This window comes from Parasteatoda tepidariorum, chromosome 7, assembly GCF_982258835.1.
Source record: "Parasteatoda tepidariorum strain Cologne lab strain chromosome 7, Ptep-v5.0, whole genome shotgun sequence".
NCBI classification, from domain to species: domain Eukaryota; kingdom Metazoa; phylum Arthropoda; class Arachnida; order Araneae; family Theridiidae; genus Parasteatoda; species Parasteatoda tepidariorum.
Genome location: NC_141761.1, coordinates 70154783 through 70177024, shown reverse-complemented (window position 1 = coordinate 70177024; position 22242 = coordinate 70154783). Strand labels below are relative to the sequence as shown.

The 22242-nt window shown below is 30.0% G+C and overlaps 1 long non-coding RNA gene across 1 annotated transcript in view; it reads left to right on the top strand.

Moving 5' to 3' along the window:
• Positions 1-11718, top strand: part of LOC122269293 (uncharacterized) — a 55305-nt gene extending 43587 nt beyond the window's left edge. The window contains exons 2-4 of the long non-coding RNA XR_015435567.1: positions 4951-5091; positions 7145-7162; positions 11464-11718. This is a non-coding gene — a long non-coding RNA (uncharacterized LOC122269293). The remainder of the gene's footprint in view (positions 1-4950; positions 5092-7144; positions 7163-11463) is intronic.
• Positions 11719-22242: the final 10524 nt, after the last annotated feature.

The window sequence follows — 22242 nt, the reverse complement described above, 5'->3', positions numbered from 1 at the left end:
TTACAATCAGCTTAAAAAATATATTTCTAATTTATTACGGAGACAATATGCTGGCTTTAAAATCAAACTGTCATAGAAAATTTTTAATAGCTATCGCGTATTTTATTTATATTATAACGATTATAAGATCGGTATAGTTTCATATACAGATCCAGCCGAAAGCAAGTGATTGTACAGTGCGAAAAAAAACGGACCACCCAGAATAACTTTTGATCTAATGATCGGATCTTCACGTTCTAGCAATGGTCATCCGGGGTGTTCTCAAACCTGCTAATTAATAAGTGAAAATGATATATTAGGTTCCGAAATCAGAGACACAAAAACGCACTTTCTCTGAATAAACATACCTTCTTTTCATGGGATTTGGATTTCTGACCACCAAATGTAGAGGGGTCAGCCGTAATCTGGGAAATATGGTCCTCATAGTTAAATCAAAAGAGTGATTCAAAGTTTGAAATCCTTAATGTTAATTTTCCTTTTTGTGAATTTCGCCATATTTCGATCTTTTTTTAAATGAATTAAGAAATATTTTTGCATAATTATAAAACTCGTTTGTCTAAAAATAAATCCGTGGAAGAAATAAATTTTAGCAAAGATTTATCATTTTTCATTTAATAGTAAAAAATTTTGAATTATAAGGCATACAATTACATCAATTTAAAGTATGTATTTTTACATATCAAAAAATTTGAGCAAAATTGGTTGAATAATTCTTGAGAAATCGAATTTTCAATATACGACATTTCTAAAATTCATTAGATCAAAAGTTATTCAGGGTGATCCGTTTTCTTGGAGCTCTGTACATCGCATTGAGTAAAATTTTTCTTAGCTTCTGTCCTATAAAAAACTAGTCTTAAAATATGTAAAACATGCAAAGGTTATAAAAAGAAGAATGAAAATCACTTTCTTAAATTGTTTTATTTTTATAATAATTAAAGCGCTGTTTAAATAATTATCAAAAGCTGCGTTATGTTTAACGCTAGACACTGAATTAATAATGGATAAAACTACATACATAATTAAGGTAAATTGCTTATAAAGGAGCTAATTTTTATAAATGCATTGAGATTTTATTGTAAGTAAAACCTTGAAAAAAATGGATAGAATTTGCTTTATTTTAAAGTAATTTATTTTCACAAAAATATCATTAAGTTAAAATTCTGATACTTGATATACCTTAGTTATTTTAAATTATGTTAAATTGTCATAAATAATGTAGTCTTTTTCTGAGGTAATCATATATTTTTGCAAAATACGGGAATTTTAGAAAGTTTCTTTCTTTTTAATCTAATAATAAAGATCTTTTTGTGTATAAGTCAGTTAATGATGGTGTCTTAAGGGGAGGAAGAAGAAAAGCTTTATAAATTTTTGCAAAATCTCAAGATTAATGAAGTCAAAACTTTTGCAGAAAGATCATTTTTCCTCACGTGTTAACTCTCAGTTTCACAAAACTTTATACACTCTTTTTAAGTAAGAATAATTTTCACTTAACAACACAAAAAAATGGTTGTGCGAAATGTCTAACTTAAAAAAGGAGGTTTGGCATTTTTCTTGCAAAAATAAACAGCAAAATAAAATCTCTAATTACCTCACAATAAGAAGAGTTGGAGTACAAAGCTTTTCGTTGAAGATTATTCCACCAGAAAAGCAACTTTAAAAGAATTTTCAAACGTTTGCAACAATAGGAAAACTCTGACGTTTTCCCTAGAGAAGATGGTTTCATTAAAACTCAAAAAAAGAAGTAAATTTCATTGTCCTCTTCTCCTAGATAAGAGGTACAGAAAAAAAAAAGTTTTCTGCTGCAAATTAAAAGGTTAGATAAAGATTTTAGTTCTAGAAAATTACCATAAAGCAAATGTATAACAAGACTGTCATATTTTTGATTTGAGTTTAATAGTTATACTCTTTGGATGATTTGAAATAATATATTTCATTACTGCTTAGGCTGGGAGTTTCTAAAGCTGTTGCTGTAGATTATGGTTTCTATTTTGGCAACAGTTAGCTCAAATTGTGGTTTTGGTGGTATTTTTAATGATTGTGTTCATATGGATTGAATTTCTTTTTATTTTTTGGCAATTTAGATAGCTTTATTTTTTTTTCATGGTTGTCTGTTATTTTGATTGTGATTTTCAGTTATGATTCCTATCATTTCAATGTTATGGGGAGAGTTTTATAGCATTAATTCGAACAGTCTAAATTAAGTCCAGTTTAAATATATTGGTCGGAGTATAATTGTTATAATTTTTTGCATAATTTGAAATAATTTAAGCAATTAAAATAAATATGGTATTTCGGTACTACTTAGGCTTAGAGGCTGGGCAGCTCCAAAGAGCCAGACACATCGACCAGAGGTCTATTGTACCCAAACCCTAAATCATGATTAGCATGAAAGCCCTACAGCTGAAATAAAATTCAGCAAGCACTTTACAGGAATATCCTGCAGTTCCCAAGTTTTGAAGCAATGCTGCCCCAGATGCTTCGGTAGTACTTACACTGACTGCAATTTCTAAAGCTGTTTGTTGTGGTAGATAATAGTTTCCCTTTCAGCAACAAATTGGTCAAAATGCGGTTTTTGTGGTATTTTTAATGATAGTGTTTATGTAGATTAATTTAATATTTATTTGATTATTTAGGCTGCTTCGAATTTTTTGTTACTTTAATGAGGATTTTCAGCCATGATTTTTCTTTTTTCAAAGTTAGCTGTGGTGGGAGTTTTATAGTATGATTTCTAACAGTGTAAATTAGGTCTAGTATTTATTGGTTTTCAAATTATTTATACTATTTCAGTTAATAAATTAATTTGCTTACAACCTATCTTCGGTAACCAATTCATTCACTATTCAAATGTATTTATTAATAAGTGCTTTGCAAATGTCGGCAGTATTGCTTTGGGTTATGAACAATCTTTCGTATGAACCTATTGAGATAAAAATGCTTCGTTCTTAAATGTTTAAAATTGTCTTTCAAATACGTCTACTTGATGGGTACTAAGTGCTTTGCATTTGCATGCTAATGCTCTCCGTGTTTCTTTCGCACTCATATGTCTTTCACTCACACATAGCAGAAAGTTAAGAAATTTTCAGATAAAATGCACCTATAATTAAAAGAAAACATGTTTTTGTGTCTGATTTCAGACTAGAGGTCAGAACTAATTATTAACACATATTATATGAGTGCCTTATACTACACTGCTAAAAATGGATACTTAAATATAACGAAACATTCTTCGTTTTCGAAGAAACAGTTTCCTGCTATATGCTCCTAGTGAAAATTTTGTCAAAATGATAAAGATAAATATCGTCACTTCTTCAAGGAATCGAATTTCATTAGAAGTAAAACAAAAAATATTTCGTCATACTAAAAGAGAAAAAGAAAAAAAAAAACACTAATTGAGTGTAATGTATTGAACGTTTCTAAAAATCACTTATGGTGGACACCATATAAGTTGCACAACATATAACAGGGGCAAATAGAACAGAAAGATAATCTAAAGAGATGCCCGAATTGGGTTTCAAACTCCGGATCTTCCTGGTACGAAGCCAACTCCTTAACAATCCAACTCCTTGACACAATGGGGGCCTCTACACACTCGACTGCTAATAGCAATATGGAAGAGATCACGCACGCAACCGTGATATTAATACAGCTCTCCCAACTGCGCTCAAAGTCCGGTGACCTTTATACAGCACTCACCAATGGCACTCAAAATCCGTTAATCATAATATAGCTCTTCCGGAGTCTCACAAAACAGCAATGAATAAACAAGTGATATCCATTCATCAAATTCTGTCACAAATAAAATGCTTGTGGGACAGTATTGTAGCTGTTAGTACTCAGTCTCGATCACACACAACGGGTTCCTGTACACACTCAATTGCTAATATCAACATAGAAGAGATCACGCACACAACCGTGATCTTAATGCTGCTCTCATGATTGCGCTCAAAGTCAGGTGATCTTAATATGGCTCTCACCACTAACACTACAAGTCAGGTAATCTTAATACAGCTCTCCCGATGTCTCACAAAACAGCAATGAATGAACTAGTGATATCCATTCATCAAATTCTAACCCAAATAAACGTCTGGAGTCGGAGTATTGTAGCATAGCTACCACTACAGGTAATCAATTCCAATTCACTAGTATCTATATAAGACATGTTAACTCAATTCTATCTGAAGGCTCCGTCAGATAGATGACGGTTGACATTATCAGTCTAGCCCCACAATTATTTTGATTTTCTCAAGCAAGGATAACAAAATGCTTTCCGACATAATTTAAATCATTTTCTAGCTAGTTTCATGACAACTGCAACTAAAAACTTTTTTGCATTAATTTACTATTTATTAATTTAATCAAGAGACTCAAGTATTAATTATTTAAAAATTATGAGTAAATTTTCAGTGTTTCCTTGATTTTAATTTGCTATTTGAGTGTTAAGTGTAAGATTTTAGAGCTTTAATTGATTGAAAAATGAGTGTTACATTAAAACTCATCACTGTCAATACTATCTAAAAGCAACATAATATTATTTAAGCACGCATGTGCTCACAAAAATAATTTATCAAATCTAAAAATGAATGTGATTGTTCTCGCTAGTTTCTGCAACTTTCATAAATGAGAATGGGTAACATAAGTGTTTGAACAAATTTAAAACTTAAAAAAATGGTACAACTTAATTTATTTAAGAATTTTATCTTTAACGTTCATTTACTTTGTCAATTGAGTACAATATATTTGAAATTTAAAAACGTTCTATTTTTGTTGAGTGTGTTGAGGATGATAAGGAAAAAATTAGTTGTTAATCAAAGACATTAATGAAATCAGCTTATATGATACGAAAGGAATAAAAAAAAATGCCGTTAAATTGTCTTAAAGATAAGAACCATGTTTCGTATTAACCATGTTTCGTGTTAGAATCAAATCTAATTATTGTTTACTTCCCCACAGGTGTAACAATATCATTTTCAGCCACTATATAAAGAACACAAGATTTCAAAACTGCACTTTCAAAACTTAACTCAGTATTGAAATAAAAGAAAATGAAATTTATAATCTACGCTTTCATTGCATTGTCTATCATTGTTGCTGGTAAGTTTTTTTAAATACAAGTTCAAAAACAGTGCATAATTTTTTTGTTTACCAAATAGATCTAGCGAATATTGTATAATATTAAACTGAATTTAATACCTGATAATAGATTTTCAAATGAAAAGTCATCTGTTAAAATTGAAAAAAATAGAAGGTAGTTTCATGAAGGGTTCTTTATCATAGATTTAGTTTTTACGGGCTTCTAAGCTATAAAACTTATACAGAAATAAGACTCTGATTTCTCTAAATCCACTGGAAATTTAAAAAAAGAATTAAAATAAAAAAAAAACTTCAAAAAATTACAATCGAGTTCAAACACGCAAAAGTGTTGATAATGTAGCAAGAAAATGTATCTATATATATATTTCTCTTACACGGCGACAAAAAAAAAGCCTCATTCAACTCCCCGAATGGCAGCGCTAGAAAATCGACCAATGATTGCCGCTAAAAACGTCACATGCCAAATCTAGCTGAGATGGCTCAACATATAGCGCTTTTAAAAACGGAAACTGAAATAACCAGAGAGAGCATAAGCTAGGCAGAAGTGAGTAGTCTTTGTCGATAGATCTCGATTTTAGTATTTTGTCGAAAGCTCGTTTTTCGAATTTATATATTACGAATTTATTTGAAGATTTTTGATTTATATAACGAATTTATCTGTTTTACTGGAATTTATTTGCTTATGCAGGTTTTTCCATTGCAATTAACTTATTTCAATTTTTAATAGACTTAATTATAGCCAAAATTTTAACCTTTTTAAAGAGATATCAGTCTCAGAAATTTTATCTTAAGATTTTATACTATAGCACATTTCTAGTTGGTTTAACGAATTACATGTCATTTATTTGAATTCAAACTTATTTTAAAGACTTAGTATTACTAAAAAGATGTAATTTTTTTAAAAAAAAAAGTTGTTATATGGATTTGAATGGTTGTTTTGAATTCTTAGCATTTGGTGCATTTGCAATGTACCTAAGTCAGTAGTGAGCGAAGCGAGCTTGGTTTGCGAAGCAAACCATATAAGAATGCGTGGTAATTTTTGGGGGTTGGCGAGCATTAGTGAGTAGAGGGCGCAGCCCACTAGTTTTTAATTATTTCTTGAAGTATTTATTTCAATATCGTTCTCTAATATCTCTCTGTTATTTCTCTAATGCCAATTCTGGTCATTTATGTAGTTTGGTGCTTCTGGAAATTCGCATCAGTATAGACTAGTATATTGATACCATTTTAACTTTTGAAGATTTTTTAAAAGATTTTTGACTTTTAAAGACTATTTGATTAATTATTTCGGACTATTAAAGACCTTTCTTTAGAGCGAAAGCAAAAGAAAATTCCAAATGCATTTAGTAACTATTATCATCTAGCAGTGAATTGGAAAATTAATTGGTTAAGCAGCAGTTTCGGCATTGCAGTAGTTTCTCTGGAGATCATGAAAGGAAATTTATAGAATTGAACAAAATATAATTGAAATGGAACATGAAAGAGCAAAATATAATCAGTCACCTCAAAATCAAAAATAAACAAGACATTCATGTTAAAAATCTTTTCAAATTCTCTGTGCTAATGGAGTCGGAACGTATATTCAAGAAACTTTTAAATCTTATGAAGATATAACCGAGTGATCCGAAAAACAATGGATTCGACACTTGTTTATACGATGCTGATATATAGTTCTCTCTTATGACGACAAGGGCATTCTTCATTTTTATGAGGAATGCCTATCTAAAAACTATTTGACATCAATGAATATTTTTTTCACCGAATCTCTTAAATTAAATAAATACAACAGTAAAAAAAATACGGTAAATATTATTTTATTATTATAATAAAAATTACTACTATAAAAAACCTCATTTCAGTTTATTATGACATTATATTTATATTTATGATACATTTAATATCTTATGAATATCAGTGTGAAAGCATAGTTTTTACTGTATTGTTAAAGCTAAGAATGATAATTTTCTTTCAATAAAAAACAAAATATAATAATTCTAAATAAAGAAATGCTGGATAAATTTGATTTAATAGTTGCTGTTATTATTTTTCTCAGCAATGGCTCAAGATGATGGTAAGTATAAGGAATTTTTAAAATTGCTTTGGTTCTTCGAAGGTCAAATTAATATATATATATATATATATATATATATATATATATATATATATATATATATATATATATATATATATATATATATTACATATAATATATAATATATATATATATATATATATATATATATATATATATATATATATATATTATATATAATATATATATATATATATTACATATAATATATATATATATATATATAATATATATATATATATATATATATTACATATAATATATATATATATATATATATAATATATATATATATATATATATATATTACATATAATATATATATATATATATATAATATATATATATATATATATATATATTACAGAATTTACGCTGTCAAGTAAAATAGATTTATTAACAAACATCTAGAATACACAGAGAAGATGGTAACTGCCATTTCTCCTTAAAAAGCATGAACTTATATACATGACGTAAGAGAATGTTCTAGAAACTTCTAGAACATTTCATAAGTAATAACTTAAGTCTTAAACAACTTATATACATGACGTAAGAGAATGTTCTAGAAACTTCTAGAACATTCCATAAGTAATAATTTAAGTCTTAAACAACTTATATACAGATTTACATACTTCTAAAGTCTTGTTAGAAATCTGGAAACTTGGAGGATCCAACTCAGGATTTCCAACTTAATAAAAATTTTAAAAAAAACTATGAAGCCAAAAAAAGTTTTAAAAAAATAGCTGACACGAATATATTCGCAAAAAATAATGCTTTCTGATATTGTATTACTATAACCAAAGGAAAATATATCAATACAATAATATAAAGAGCAGCAAACAGAGAGAAAGGAAAACCGATTCACAAACGAAATTTTATCGAATAAAGAAAATCACAGAAATTCAAGAAATATATGAAATAAAATATAAAATAGGAACACTTAAAGTGTTTCATTTACTTACGAATGTCATGCATTTACAAATATCCAGCAAAAATTGTTGCCAGATTAAAAAATATGAAATTGAAGCACAAAATAGGAGGAAGTAAGATAAATTTTTAAGATGTAGTTACTGAAGTTAAGAACCACATTTGATTTATCGATTGCTTTTAATTAGACAGAAAACTGAATTTGCGAAAGGTAATATATTATTTTTGAATATTTCAAAGTTTATAATTAATAAACAGTCCGCTTTTAATAAACAGTCCACTTTTAAATACAACACTTTAAGTCAATGATTTTTATAGAAATTATGAACATTCATACTATAATATAAGTTATTACATGAATATTAGAGGAGATTGTTGGTAAGCCGCAAACTCTTTTAGTTACGGATTTTAGTGAATTGGATTTGCATATGACAAACACGTCATAAAATAAAAGTATAAAAATGTAAAATTTATAAAGGAGTATATAAATATAAAAATCTTTTAATTGTCTTCCTTATTATTTCTGCTATATGCAAATCCAATTCAGGAAAATCTATAGCAAAGCATTGTTTAACTAACCAACAACCAATATTTAGTTAAAGTTCTGCAATATTCAGTTAAATAATTTGTACTATTCAATAAATGTCAATAATTTCCATAAAAATATTGAATTGAAATGTTTCATTAAAAAATACACCTTTTGTTAATTATAAACATAGAAATATCCAGCATAATGTATTATTACTAATCTATAGGTAAATCCAGTTTTTGGTGCAATTCAAGGTAACAGACAAACCAAATGCGGTTCTTAATTTCAGTCTGAAGGTGCTTTAAAATGCATCCCTCTATTTTACGTTTCAATATTTTTGATAATCTAGTAATCTAGAAAATAAATTACGGAAATACATTTAAATCATTTTTGCAAGACATTCATAAGTACACGGCAACCTTTTTCCTTTCACGTTTATATGTTTCTATTTTGTGAAATCTCTGTCTCTCTCTTTGTATGCATATAAAGTAAAAAAGAAACTAGTAAATATTGAAATTCCAAATCATCATTAAAATATGCATTAGAATATGCGAATAAAAATAAAAATTTTATTATTTTTGCAACGCAGTAAAATATGGATATTCTCAAAATATTCGGATTTTTAAATGAATCAGGCTTTTATTGCCAATTTTTTAAAGTTTAATTTTAATTATGTCTAACTCTCCAACACAAATTTGTAAAGCATGCTATACTTAAATAATTTTCCTGTAAGTTACTTTTTGGTTTCCCGTGACCGGTTGATATGGGTTAGGATTATTAGAATGGTTTTTGCTTGGAAATAATTTTATTGAGCATTAAATTAATTAAACGGGCTGAGTTCAATGAGATCTGAAAAAATTTCCAATTTACTGATCATAACAAAACTAATTTCACAACCTTCAGATGTAATTTAATGTACCAGGAATAATTAAATATGTAGAATTCGATATTTTGAAATATCTTGATTGGATTAATAAAATATCGCATAAAAACATGAGGTCGCAAACTCTATAGTTTTGGAAAACAAGGGGACTAATCGCATAACTAGCTTAAGCACTTAATCTGTCTCCAATAGGTTTTTTTCTCCAAATATGAGTTTTTTCAATGCTTGCTTCCATGCTACTAGACTTGGTGGTGGCTTTCGAGATACACCGGGTACTTTTGTAACTATATATTGGGAGTACAAATTAGTTCGGTCCGTTTTTTGGAGATCAAAAATGCATTTATTTTAGAACAAAATGAATGAACAGATTAATCAAAGTATTGTCTATCACTGGCTACTACTTTTTCCCACCTCTCAGGCAATTTTCGAATTCCATCTCGAAAAAATGTCTCGTCTTTTGAGGAGATCCAAGTTAGGAGTCAATTCTCGATTTCTGCGAAAGAAGTGAACTGGTGACCTGCAAAATCATGCTGCATCCGTCGGAACAACCAGTAATCAGAAAGAGCAATGTCCAAAGAATACAGCGGGTGCGGTAAAATATCCCACTTGAGCGTTTCCAAATAGATTTTTACGACCTTTGAGACATCAGGCTGACCGTTATTATGCAGAAGAATAACTTTGTCATGTCTTTGCTCACATTCTGCCCTTTTTTCTCGTAATGCACGGCTCAAATGAATCAATTGTAGCCTATACCAATCGCCCGTAATGGAATCACCAGTTTGTAGTAGCTTATAGTATACAAAACTATTCACCATTTATCATTTACCATTCTTTATTCACCATTCAGCATTCTTGAAACGTCGAAACCATTCCCTACATGATTTATCAGTTGGAGCATTGTCAACATAAACTTCTACAAGCATTTGAAGCGCTTCAGCTGCACTTTTCTTCCAATTAAAGCAGAAACATAAAACCTCTCGCAAATGGTGCTTCATTACCGCAAAATTTGACATATTTAACAAAGTAAAAAACAAGGTTTTTGTATGAAACTCAAAGCGATATAAGCTGAATACTATTGACAGATGTTTAACCTCTCTGAAACCACTGAAACCAGCTGTCACTATATAACATTCATAACAGCAGAGCCATTTTCTAAAAACGGACCGAACTAATTTGTACACCCAATAGAAAACCAACTTTGAAATTTTTTTGAAAATAAATAACTGGCTTTGTAAGCAGACGCAGCAAACCATCAATATTTTTTATTTCCACCCGTTATTGTTTGAGTAAACCATTAAAATAACGCCTAAATAAGTAAAAAAACATTCGCAACTTATTGTAGATTAGAAGTTGGGCGTTTAACGAAAAGTAAGAAAAATGAACGATTTATAAGAGAGTAGTAAGAAAATAAAAATTTAGAAAAATGCTAGGTCTCAGTAATAGAAAATCGAAACCTGGAGAATTCGTTAGAACCTTGAATTACAATAAGTATACGAAGAACCTAACAAATTGAAATGATCAAGATTTCTCAATATAGCAATGAAAATCCTGTTAAAAAAATAATCTTCCAAACACCAGAGGAGCAAAAAATGAGGAAGATCTAGAAAATGATGGTTGTATAGAATAGAAAAGGGGTTACAAGGCTTGGGACTTAATGAATGAAGAAATATTGCATCGAATAGATCTAGATGGCATTAACAAACTGAGACGGCTTAGGACGGTAACCGGCTGCAGTGCAAAATAATAAGTTTAATTTTCTTATAATATTTTATATCTTGTAAATGAAAACTTACAATATTCACCTTTTTATTTATCGTACAAACCTTATCTATACAGTTTTGAAACATAACGGAAACAGCAAAATGAAAATAAATATTTTTGTTTATATTTTCACTATAATGTCAATTATAACATTTTTCTTATCTATTGTCTTTTTTTTAGAACTTAGTGGAAGTACTGAGGACTTCTTGAATATGTTATTACAAGAAGCAGGTTAAGCCATTATAACAAGCACAAATGATTTCAAGCAAGCAAATCAAGCAAGCTTCTGAATTGTGTAATTAAGCACTAATTTTTCGAATATTAATTATTTTCATTTTATTTTTTTTTCTCAAATTTTATTACATGAAAAGTATTGTTTCAATCTGAACATGTACAATATATGCTTAATAAATTACTGATGATGAACTAAAGAAATTGTATTTTGTCGCATTCCTTTTTATACTAACTATTTAATATAAAAAAAAGTGACTGAGAGGGCGAGCAGCAGTAATGCATAGTAAAACTGAGTCATAAGCGTTAAAACAATTTCCAGTTTTCCCGTAATCGTTTCCGTATTTAATGACTCAGGAAAGGGCTACAAAGTTTAAGGTATTACATAAAAGTTGAACAAAATATTATAGATAAATGATTTAGTTTCTACCATACTTTTTTAGACTTCTTTTCGAGTAACTTTTATTCTTTTTCACTATCTTTGGACAAATGCAAATCTTCTTAAGACTAGTTAAAAATTTCAACTTTTAGTAATTTTAAGGTCACAATAATGACTCCCCATACATATCTTGCTTCTATTTTTGGTAAAACCAACTAGTATACATTCACCGAAATATATTACTTTGCAGGTCATTATTAGTACAAGTAGATTTTGGCGGTCAAAATTTAAAGAAATATCATAAATTTTTAAAAATTTTTGAATGAACTTTAAACATTGTGACAAGGGTCACCTATAGGTACTTATGTCCTAATAATTAGTGCGGATGTAGTACTCAAAATTAAAGTCAATGCAATGGTTCAGTCTAGGCACAAAAAATTTTGCCTTATATAAATCTGTGTGTTTTTCGTGAAATAACCGATGACCTTCAGTTCTGACATCCCGAAATATGAAGAAAAACTTTTTTGGGAGAAAATAATATGCCTAACAATTTTACATTATGAGCATGTCCTGAAAATGTCAACAAATTATTCCCGGATTTTAAAATTAAATAATGGCCGAAAGAGTTTAGACCAGTAAGGTACACAAATATTTACATAAACTTGCATTGCCGAATTGTAACTGACAAAATCCAAAATTTGAACAAAATAAGTTGAATGCATCTTGGGAAATTGAAATTTAAAAATATTTTTTTTTTAAATGTTCATTATTTCCAAACAATTAATATGATTTGGATTATTATTTTTTATTTAAAATTGCGTCGCTTAAAATAATATGGAATTTGTCTAACCATGGAAAATACTTTCGACTGTTATAACACAATGACAAAATTCAATTGAATAAAAAAGTTCAGAAGCTAAATTTTACATAAAAAGTGTCTTACGATATATTTGTTTTATAAATGTGTGCTTAAAAGAGTCAAGAGATATGATGTAAAACGGAAAATAGTAAGTTAACATTATTGGGCAAGAACGTTCGCCTTACGTAATTCTGCCTAAAATATTGGGACCATATTTACCGTGTGCGAGCTAGGACCACATATATCTTGAAGGTCACAAATCCTTGTTTCTCTGAATAAATCACCAGGATACATGTTTGCTTAAAGAATAAAGGGTTTCCATATTTTTCTGACTGCGGCTACTCACAGTATTTTGAGAATCAAAAATTTTATAGCATCAAAATAAAAGGTGTGCCTATTCCGTTTTAAGGTTAAAAGTCTGTTTTATGATTGATTTCGCAACTTTTAATACATCTCATTTGTACTAATTAGTAAGCCTCTCGCATTAATCTTATCTTAGTGAGTGAAAATTCGATTATTCGATCAAAAGTAATAGTCTTTTCTTAATATTGCTACAATACTGATTTATTGTTGTTGAGCCTTAGGAAAAAATAATTTTTTACTCGCTCAGGACGAAAAAGTAACAGTAAAATGATATAAGGGCTTAACAATATACATGTTTATATCAAATAAAGTGAAACAAAATAATAACTTTAGTAAAGTTTAAAGAAATGAAAACGCAGTCTATGTACAGGTGGTTATCAAAATAATGGAAACACCCTAGATTTTGAAGTCTTGGGAATTGCTGTTCTGCCGTAAATGTTCTCTTTATGAAGGTATCTCCTAACCGTAATTGTTGACACTGGAGAATCCAGATGCTGATTGAGCTGTGTGGTCAATTTGGCCTGCAATTATTTTCTTTTTAGACATTACAATCCGCTTCAATACCCGTCGGTCTCTTTCACTCAGCTTCTCCTTCCGTCCACTATTTTGTTTTTTTGAGATTGTCTTTCCGCGCTGGGTGTATGCTGTCATGACTTTAGACACCGTACCTCTAGAAACGCCTAAAAGCTGGGATGTTTCGGTTACTGTTGCTCCAACTAGTCGGGCTCCTACAATTTGGCCTCTCTGAAAATCTGCGAGGTCTGACATTTTACGCTTCTGAGAAAAAATCGAAACGTAGACTACTCTTACTTTACTTTATTTACAAAAATTGGGCATCTGGGCCACTTTGCGGCCCTTATCCCATACATCTAGAAATGTACAGAAAATTTATAGTAATAACATTTTCCATTTAGCAGTCGATGTGGTATCTAATAGAAAAACAAGCACTTTGCTTTAGTAAATATAACATTTGAATATCTGATTCATCGAATCTAAGTTGACATATATAAATATAAACATAATTTGACATATATATACATAAGTTGACATAAATAAATATTAACAAAAATTGATACATATTTCACTAATTAAATTTCTATATTTAAACTAGCACATATTTAATTATGACATACATTGAAGTTCATTCGAATACATTGTGGTAGCCATAAAAAAATCAAGCTGTTTGCTTGTGAAATAATAAAACAATGAAAAAATTTAATATGACAATTGACGTTTTTACTTAATACTAGAAATATTGATTGTAGACTTAAATTAAAAATAAAGATAAAACATGATTTGATGTGTACAGTAATTGATTTTTGAAAAATGAAAAGCATAATTGATGAATATAGATAAATCATACCTTGATACATAATAAAATAACATATTTGGAGAAAATGCAGTAAATATATTTTATCAGAGAAGTTTTGCTCATTAAATACAAGAATTTAACTTGCATAAGTTGATATATATGCATGCATAAATTGGCTATATTATCAGAAAAAAATTCTTAATGTAATTTAATTTAACTTAAGTAAAAGTCTGCTGTGAAAAGTTCAGTGAATTTAACTTGAGAGTCTTGAAAATAAAAATAGAACTCACTGGGATTGAGATGTTTCCCCGATGATTCCCCGTAGAAGGCGGAGCACTTCTTCATTTTTGAGCAATTCCTGTAATTCTTTGATTAGTGACACTAATCGGTGAGCAAGTTTAGGCGTCGAATTTGATGTTGTTCGAGGGCTCCTTCTGCTGGGACGGGTTTCGCACCCAGTATAGTTGGCTGTGTGGCTTTTCTAACAATTACAGCATTTTGGAGGTGTAGTTCTGTCTTTGTTTCATTCATGTGACCTGTGGTTTTCAGCACATTTTACACACCTTGCAGGTGCATTGCAGTGGCTTTGTGTATGTCCATAATTTTGGCAGTTGTAACATTGTATAGGTCCTCAACCTCCTCGAAATCGTTCGATTTTGATCGGGATCTGCTTTATGTTGTTGACTTCGAATATTCTTTGGTGATTCGCCGTTGATGTTAGGATTATGAGAAAAAGTGGAAGGAGCCGACAGGTCTCTCCCATTCTCTTCTTAAACTGCTCTATTTTAAAGGTTTCAATATTGTTTTTCTGTAATTCTGCATTGATGGCATCTGTATCATAGTCCACAGGCAGACCCCGGACTAAAACCTTAATAAATCTGGCTTGCAGTGTTGTTTCAGGTTTGCTGGGCGGATCCCGTACTTCGTCGGTGTCCTCCTTAGGTTTTGTTGACGGCAAGGTAGTGACGTCATTTGTTGAGTTATGTTGGCTAGAAGAAGGACAGCTGTTTGTAGACATGAGTGTAGAATTATCTTCAATTTTTTTGATTGCATTTTGCTTTTTCTTCTTCTTTTTTCTTTTCTTTGCAGGTGGTTCTGTTCTATTGTTAATATTGATGTCTGTGTCAGTTTCTGTATTCGATGATGTATTCAGGTTTTCATCTTTATTTTCCATGGATATGTTCTCAGTGCTTGGATTAATTTCAGTCATCATTGATTCGACTTGAATGGATTTTTTATTCATCTCCTTGTTTTCTTCCGCTTGAAAGTTTTTCCTCCTCCATCTGACGTGATAAGCTGCATTTCTCCGTTTTAGGAAGTATGAGTATTCATAGTCTCCAGGGTAACTTGATCTTATTTGAATGAGCAGTTTGCTAAGTAATTTATCTAAACCAATCAGCTCCTCTGTATCAAACTGAGTGTAAAACTCTACAATATCGTCAATATGTTCATGTTCAACTGGTGGAATATATCTTTTTGAAATCCCACAGGTAGTAATGATTTCTTCTAATGACGTGGATTCTTTGCAATGCGACGGTGAATTATGACCGGAGAGCGAGACCTTTCCACCACGAGCTGTTTTATGATACGGCATGACTGAAAAAAAACAAAATGGCGGGCTCAAAATCCAGACATCAAAATGGTCAGTTGTCAGTATTGTCTCACCCGACTCAGGAACCTTACGAGATCAAAACTTGTATCACTCACCTTGCAACGTTCAGGATAATCAGCATCAATTCAGCATGACCGGCATCGCAAGGGAGAAGAAGACATCAGTAGAGCATGACCAGCATCAGTTATCAGCATCCTAGACCAGCATGACATCAGCGTCAAAGATGATCATAACCCGACATCTCGGAATCAATTCTTCAACTCCGAAATGTGTCTTCACGTAGACTACTCTGCTAAAGCTCTCTCATATATGTACTTTTTATATTAAAAAAAACTGGTAGCTAAGATTATATTTTAATGCTTATGAAGCAAATTCTTAAATGTCCCTTTTATTCACAAGTGTTTCCATTATTTTGATAATCACCTGTATATAAATCTCTGACGTAACCTCGAAAAAAAGGGTTAATTTGTTTTAGGTTTATTTGTTAAAGGGTAAATTATCTATAGGCCAGATGTAAATGGCAAACATGGGCATGATATTATTTGCCGTTGGCAACTTGCAACTCTCTGAAGTGAAGTGTGATGCCATGTGATTTAAATCAGATTTAATTGGATACCTGGAAGTGACATCACGCATCTGCGTCACACCTAATTGGCTTCTTAATCGACAAATTCCAGTATTTACATACGATGATGCCACTTGCAGGTATACAATTGAGATAAGCTTCCTGTAGATAAATTCAATCTTTTTCTCTCTATATATAAAAATCGTAAGGGTCGCTGTTTAGGGTGTTCAACTTAAAGTTGCATTTTGTTTTCCTGCTCAAAAACTAAAATTTAGAATTTTGAAAATACTAAGGCTTGTAAAAAAAAAGTGTACAAAGGATACAATGAAAAAAAATACTGTTTTATAATTAGTTTGAGAATTAAAAACCGTTAAACATGTTGGAAGAAATACAACACGGACAATTCACACTTAGGAATGCAACTACAGAGTTGAAATTCGGAGTGCTGGAAAGGCCGCATTTGTTTCAGAGTTCTTTTTTTTAAAATTCTAATTTGGTTAAAAGTATTTGCAATTTCAAGCTCTTCTTTGTGTTTTTTTTCTCAGTTTTTTGCTTTACTTTAGATTTTGATACGCTGCTCAAAATCTATAAGACTTCGAAACTTGAAATTACGAAGGTGTAAAGAAAGATATATAAGAAGCACGACGGAATAAAAGAATTTTAGATTTGACAAATTATTGGAGAATTATTGACAGTTAAACTTGTAGTATAAAAACTTGTTGGTCGGTCGGTGAGTGGATGGATGGATATGAGAGTAGTTGGTTGGTTGGGTGGCTAGGTGGTTGGTTGGGTGGATGTATGGGTGGGTGGATAGATGGATGGATGGATGGGCGGATGGGTATAAATCTTAACATTCATAGGTTTTTAAGAAAATAAAAAAAATTAAGAAACAGTGATTAAAACCACTTCTGACTTGAATTGCTGTAATTCTCTTTAAGGAGTGAAATTACTTCGTATTTAATTCTTCTGATTGAGCTTCAAAATCTGTATTCCTTAGGTTATTTCTTTTCATGTACTAATAATTATTTTTTTAAATCAAGATAATCGTCTATTTCCTTACGATTAATACACCAAAAAATGTTCTTACATAGAGCTACAAAAATTGTATATTTTGAAACCAAATTGTGTACGTTACAATTAAATTTTTTTCACCATTATTAAAAAAAATGATAAAAAATAACAAATAATTACTTTAAGTTATAATTCGCATGCAATTATTATCTCTGGATAAACGAATTTTCTATTGTGTGCAAAAGTTTTTGAATTCTGTTAAAAAGTTTTCGGGGTGCAACGAAAGGCGCAAAATGTAAAATTGACATTAAGGGGCCCAAACTTTGAAGTGATCTCCTGACGAAACTATTAGGACCTAGTTCCCAGATTGCTTTTACCTCCTTCATTTTGGGGTTTTTAAGATTATAAGTGTAATCAGAAATCAGAATCCGTTGAAAAAAAGGTATGTTTATTCAGAGAAAGTACGTTTTTGTGTTTTATTTCGTACCTTAAAATATAGTCTGCACTTTTTATTTAGCATATTTTGATTATTTTAATTTGCATTATATATGTTAATTAGCCATTGTGAGATAATTCAAATATTTGCAACTGGGTGTATTATTTCAAGAATATAATTGTGTATTAGTTTGCAATATGAATGCTGCTGTTATTCTAAACTATTTTTGTCTAGGTATGAGGCTTAAGAATACTTGGATAAGACATCTGAATAGCTGATAAGCGATCGCGGGTCGCAGAGCAATCTGAAAGAAACTGCGAAATCAATTTAGGGGTTCGGGAGTGATTGAAAGGAGAGGAAAGGATCTTCCTAATTTAAATAAATTTAGCAAAGTTTACTGTTATGATATATATTAAAATACTGACCTCAAATTTATTTGGCGTTTGGGATTTTTACTGCGTGTGCTTTTTCATAAAGTAGAGGATAAATGAGTGTTAAAGGGATTGCATGACTACGTCCTTTTTATGGATATAGGCTCAATATCATAAAAATTCATATTCCAAGAAAGAGTTTTCAGAATGAAAAGAAATTTTACATACGTAAGTACAATGTTTATATTAGTAAGTGATTTAAAAAATCAAAGCAAAAAGATCATTTTGCCGGAAACAAAACGAATGAACGTCTGTTTTAATATTCTGTGGGGCCATTCCTAGCGTGAATTTTCAATGCGATATGGTCGGACTTTGAGGCATAAAAGATCTTTATAATGCATCTCGTTACACAGTTGCTCTAATTTGACTAAGCTTGGAGGTTGTCCATCTTGCCGTCCCAAGTGATCTCAGATATATGCTCAACTGGTGACAAATCTGAGAAACAAAGAAGTCAAGGAAGAATGGTAATGTGACGGAAACAGGGTTTCTTTTGGTTTCAGTTCAATCCTGTCGATCGTGACACAACTCCAAACTGAAGCGACGGTGGTTGGCAATAGCAGCACTCGTAATAGGTGACGTGATAGCAATGTTCCTCAGCCAGATACTTAGTATGGTACGAACCGATAGATTGGCCCGCAGTGAAGGTGCTGTCTGTGTCCGAATGGCGGACAATAAGATAGTTGGCTGCATGCGTGCTTGTCGTATTATGTGACAGTCTTCTCGACTATTGGTCTATCAACCTCTCTTTTTTCTTCTGGTCCCATCACCATCTCACGGTAGAATCAAAACTACCTAGGTGGTGGCTAAGCTGATTGAGTATAGCATAAGGTCACCACATGGAGTTGAAATTCATTCTCCTTGGAGTATAAAACACAGATAAACAGAATTTGTTTGCGTGTACTTAAGCGATTGTAAAGGGACACTTTTTTTAATAGATTAATTTAGGCTCAATGAAAAAATTTAGGTTTACTGAAGTCAAATGGTCACTTCAGACAGTAGTCGGCAACTAGTTCTACTGTGAAGATATGTTGAGCCCAGTAGACAAGAGAGAAGACTTTCACTTGGTGACCAGCCTCAGAACGTATTTGATGGACCAATAGTCAACAAGATCGTCACATCATACAACATTCCCGCACAGCGCCGACTATCTCAGTTTCAGCCCCCCCGGAGGACAAAGGCAGCTCCTTCACATCGGGCTCTCTGTGAGGGTAAGGAGTTGCAAGTCAACCTGGAGCAGAGTAAATTAAGTTTAAACTATCATAAGTTTAAACTGACTTGAGTAAAATGAGTTTAAACTACCTATCTAATATCTTCTTTGTTTAACTTCAAGTTTTATTATTTATTTACATAGTTTTTTTTAAATTTTGTCTAAGATTTTCATTTAGTCCCAATGTTTTAAGTATGTAACAACTTCTTCAAGCAAAACATGATTTTAAGCATGATTTGCTTGAGAACCAAAATTTAAAATAATTAAATCAAAAAATCCACAAAACGCGTGCTGTATTAGAACAAATAACGATCCACAGATTAAGATTCTGATTTAGTAGGAATAAAATTTAAATCTAATAATATTTGTTAGTTATATTGTAACTTCTTTCATTTTCTTTTAAAAATTCCTTTTAGTGTTTTGTTACTAAAAATGTAAATGTTTTTGATAAGTGTTTTTTTCCAAATATTTTTAGAAATAGAGCGAAAAGTTAATTCCCAACATTTATTTATAATTTTTATTTTCTTTTACTTGATAATATTAGTTTACTGGATATAAAAGCAAATGGAGCTTAATTACCGTATGATAGTTGTAAAACAATAATTAATATGTTCATTATAAAATTTTGCCTAATAAGATTGGTCATTTACTTATAATTGGTAATTTTATAGTAAAGGAACATAACTTAGAGTTCTAAGCCTTTAGTTTTGAATTATAATTAATATTAAAAGCATATTAAAAGTAGAGAAGGATAAAAAGAATGCATAATAATTATGTAACATTAATAAAGGAACATCACATAGCGTTCTATGCCTTTATTTTTGAATAATAATTAATATGAATATCCTGGTAATAGTAGAGAAGGATAAAAAGAAAGGATAACAAATATAATATATGCACCAAATATATCTGGATCTTTTTACTGTTTATTAATGGTTCTAGCATGAGATTTTTCTGTTCAATGAGAATGCTCGACAGAAAGATGTCAATCATCTTTTAATGATGAATAGAGAAATTTAACAAAAAAATGAGACTTGAGAATGACTTGAGTAAAAATTTTAATAATAATGATAATTAGAGTCTCAATTAGTACAATCATGATTGTAATTATAATCATGATTGAATTATAATTAATAGCATGAGATTTATGATTGATCATGAGTTTTATATCATGAGATTAATATCATAAGATTGAATTATAATTATTATCATGAGATTGAATTATTGTTAATATCATGAGATTTAAATTATAATTCATATCAAAATCCTGATAATAGTAGGAAAGGATGAAAAGAAAGGATAACAAATAGAATATATGTACCAAATATATCTGGATCTTCTTACTGTTTATTAATGGCTCTATCATGAGATTTTTCTGTTCAATGAGAATGCTCGACAGAAAGATGTCAATCATCTTTTCATGATGAATGGAGAAATTTAACAAAAAAAGAGACTTGAGTAAAAATTGCAATAATAATGATAATTAGAGTCTCAATTAATGCAATCATGATTATAATTATAATAATGATTGAATTATAATTAATAGCATGGGATTTATGATTTATCATGAGATTTATATCAGGAGATAAATATCATAAGATTGAATTATAATTATTATCATGAGATCGAATTATGATTAATATCATGAGATTTGAATTGTGATTAATATGAAAATCCTGGTAATAGTAGGAAAGGATGAAGAGAAAGGATAACAAATATAATATATGTACCAAATATATCTGGATCTTCTTACTGTTTATTATTGGTTTTACCATGAGATTTTTCGGTTCAATGAGAATGCTAGACAGAAAGATGTCAATCATCTTTTCATGATGAATAGAGAAATTAATAAAAAAATGAGACTTGAGAATGACTTGAGTAAAAATTGCAATAATAATGGTAATTAGAGTCTCAATTAATACAATCATGATTATAATTATAATCATGATTGAATTATAATTAATAGCATGAGATTTATGATTGATCATGAGTTTTATATCATGAGAATAATATCATAAGATTTAATTATAATTATTATTATGAGATTGAATTATTGTTAATATCATGAGATTTAAATTATAATTCATATCAAAATCCTGATAATAGTAGGAAAGAATGAAAAGAAAGGATAACAAATATAATATATGTACCAAATATATCTGGATCTTCTTACTGTTTATTAATGGCTCTATCATGAGATTTTTCTGTTCAATGAGAATGCTCGACAGAAAGATGTCAATCATCTTTTCATGATGAATGGAGAAATTTAACAAAAAAAGAGACTTGAGAAAAAATTGTAATAATAATGATAATTAGAGTCTCAATTAATACAATCATGATTATAATTATAATCATGATTGAATTATAATTTTTAGCATGAGATTCATAATTTATCATGAGATTTATATCATGAGATCAATATCATAAGGTTGAATTATAATTATTATCATGAGATCGAATTATGATTAATATCATGAGATTTGAATTATAATTAATATCAAAATCCTGGTAATAGTAGGAAAGGATGAAAAGAAAGGATAACAAATGTAATAT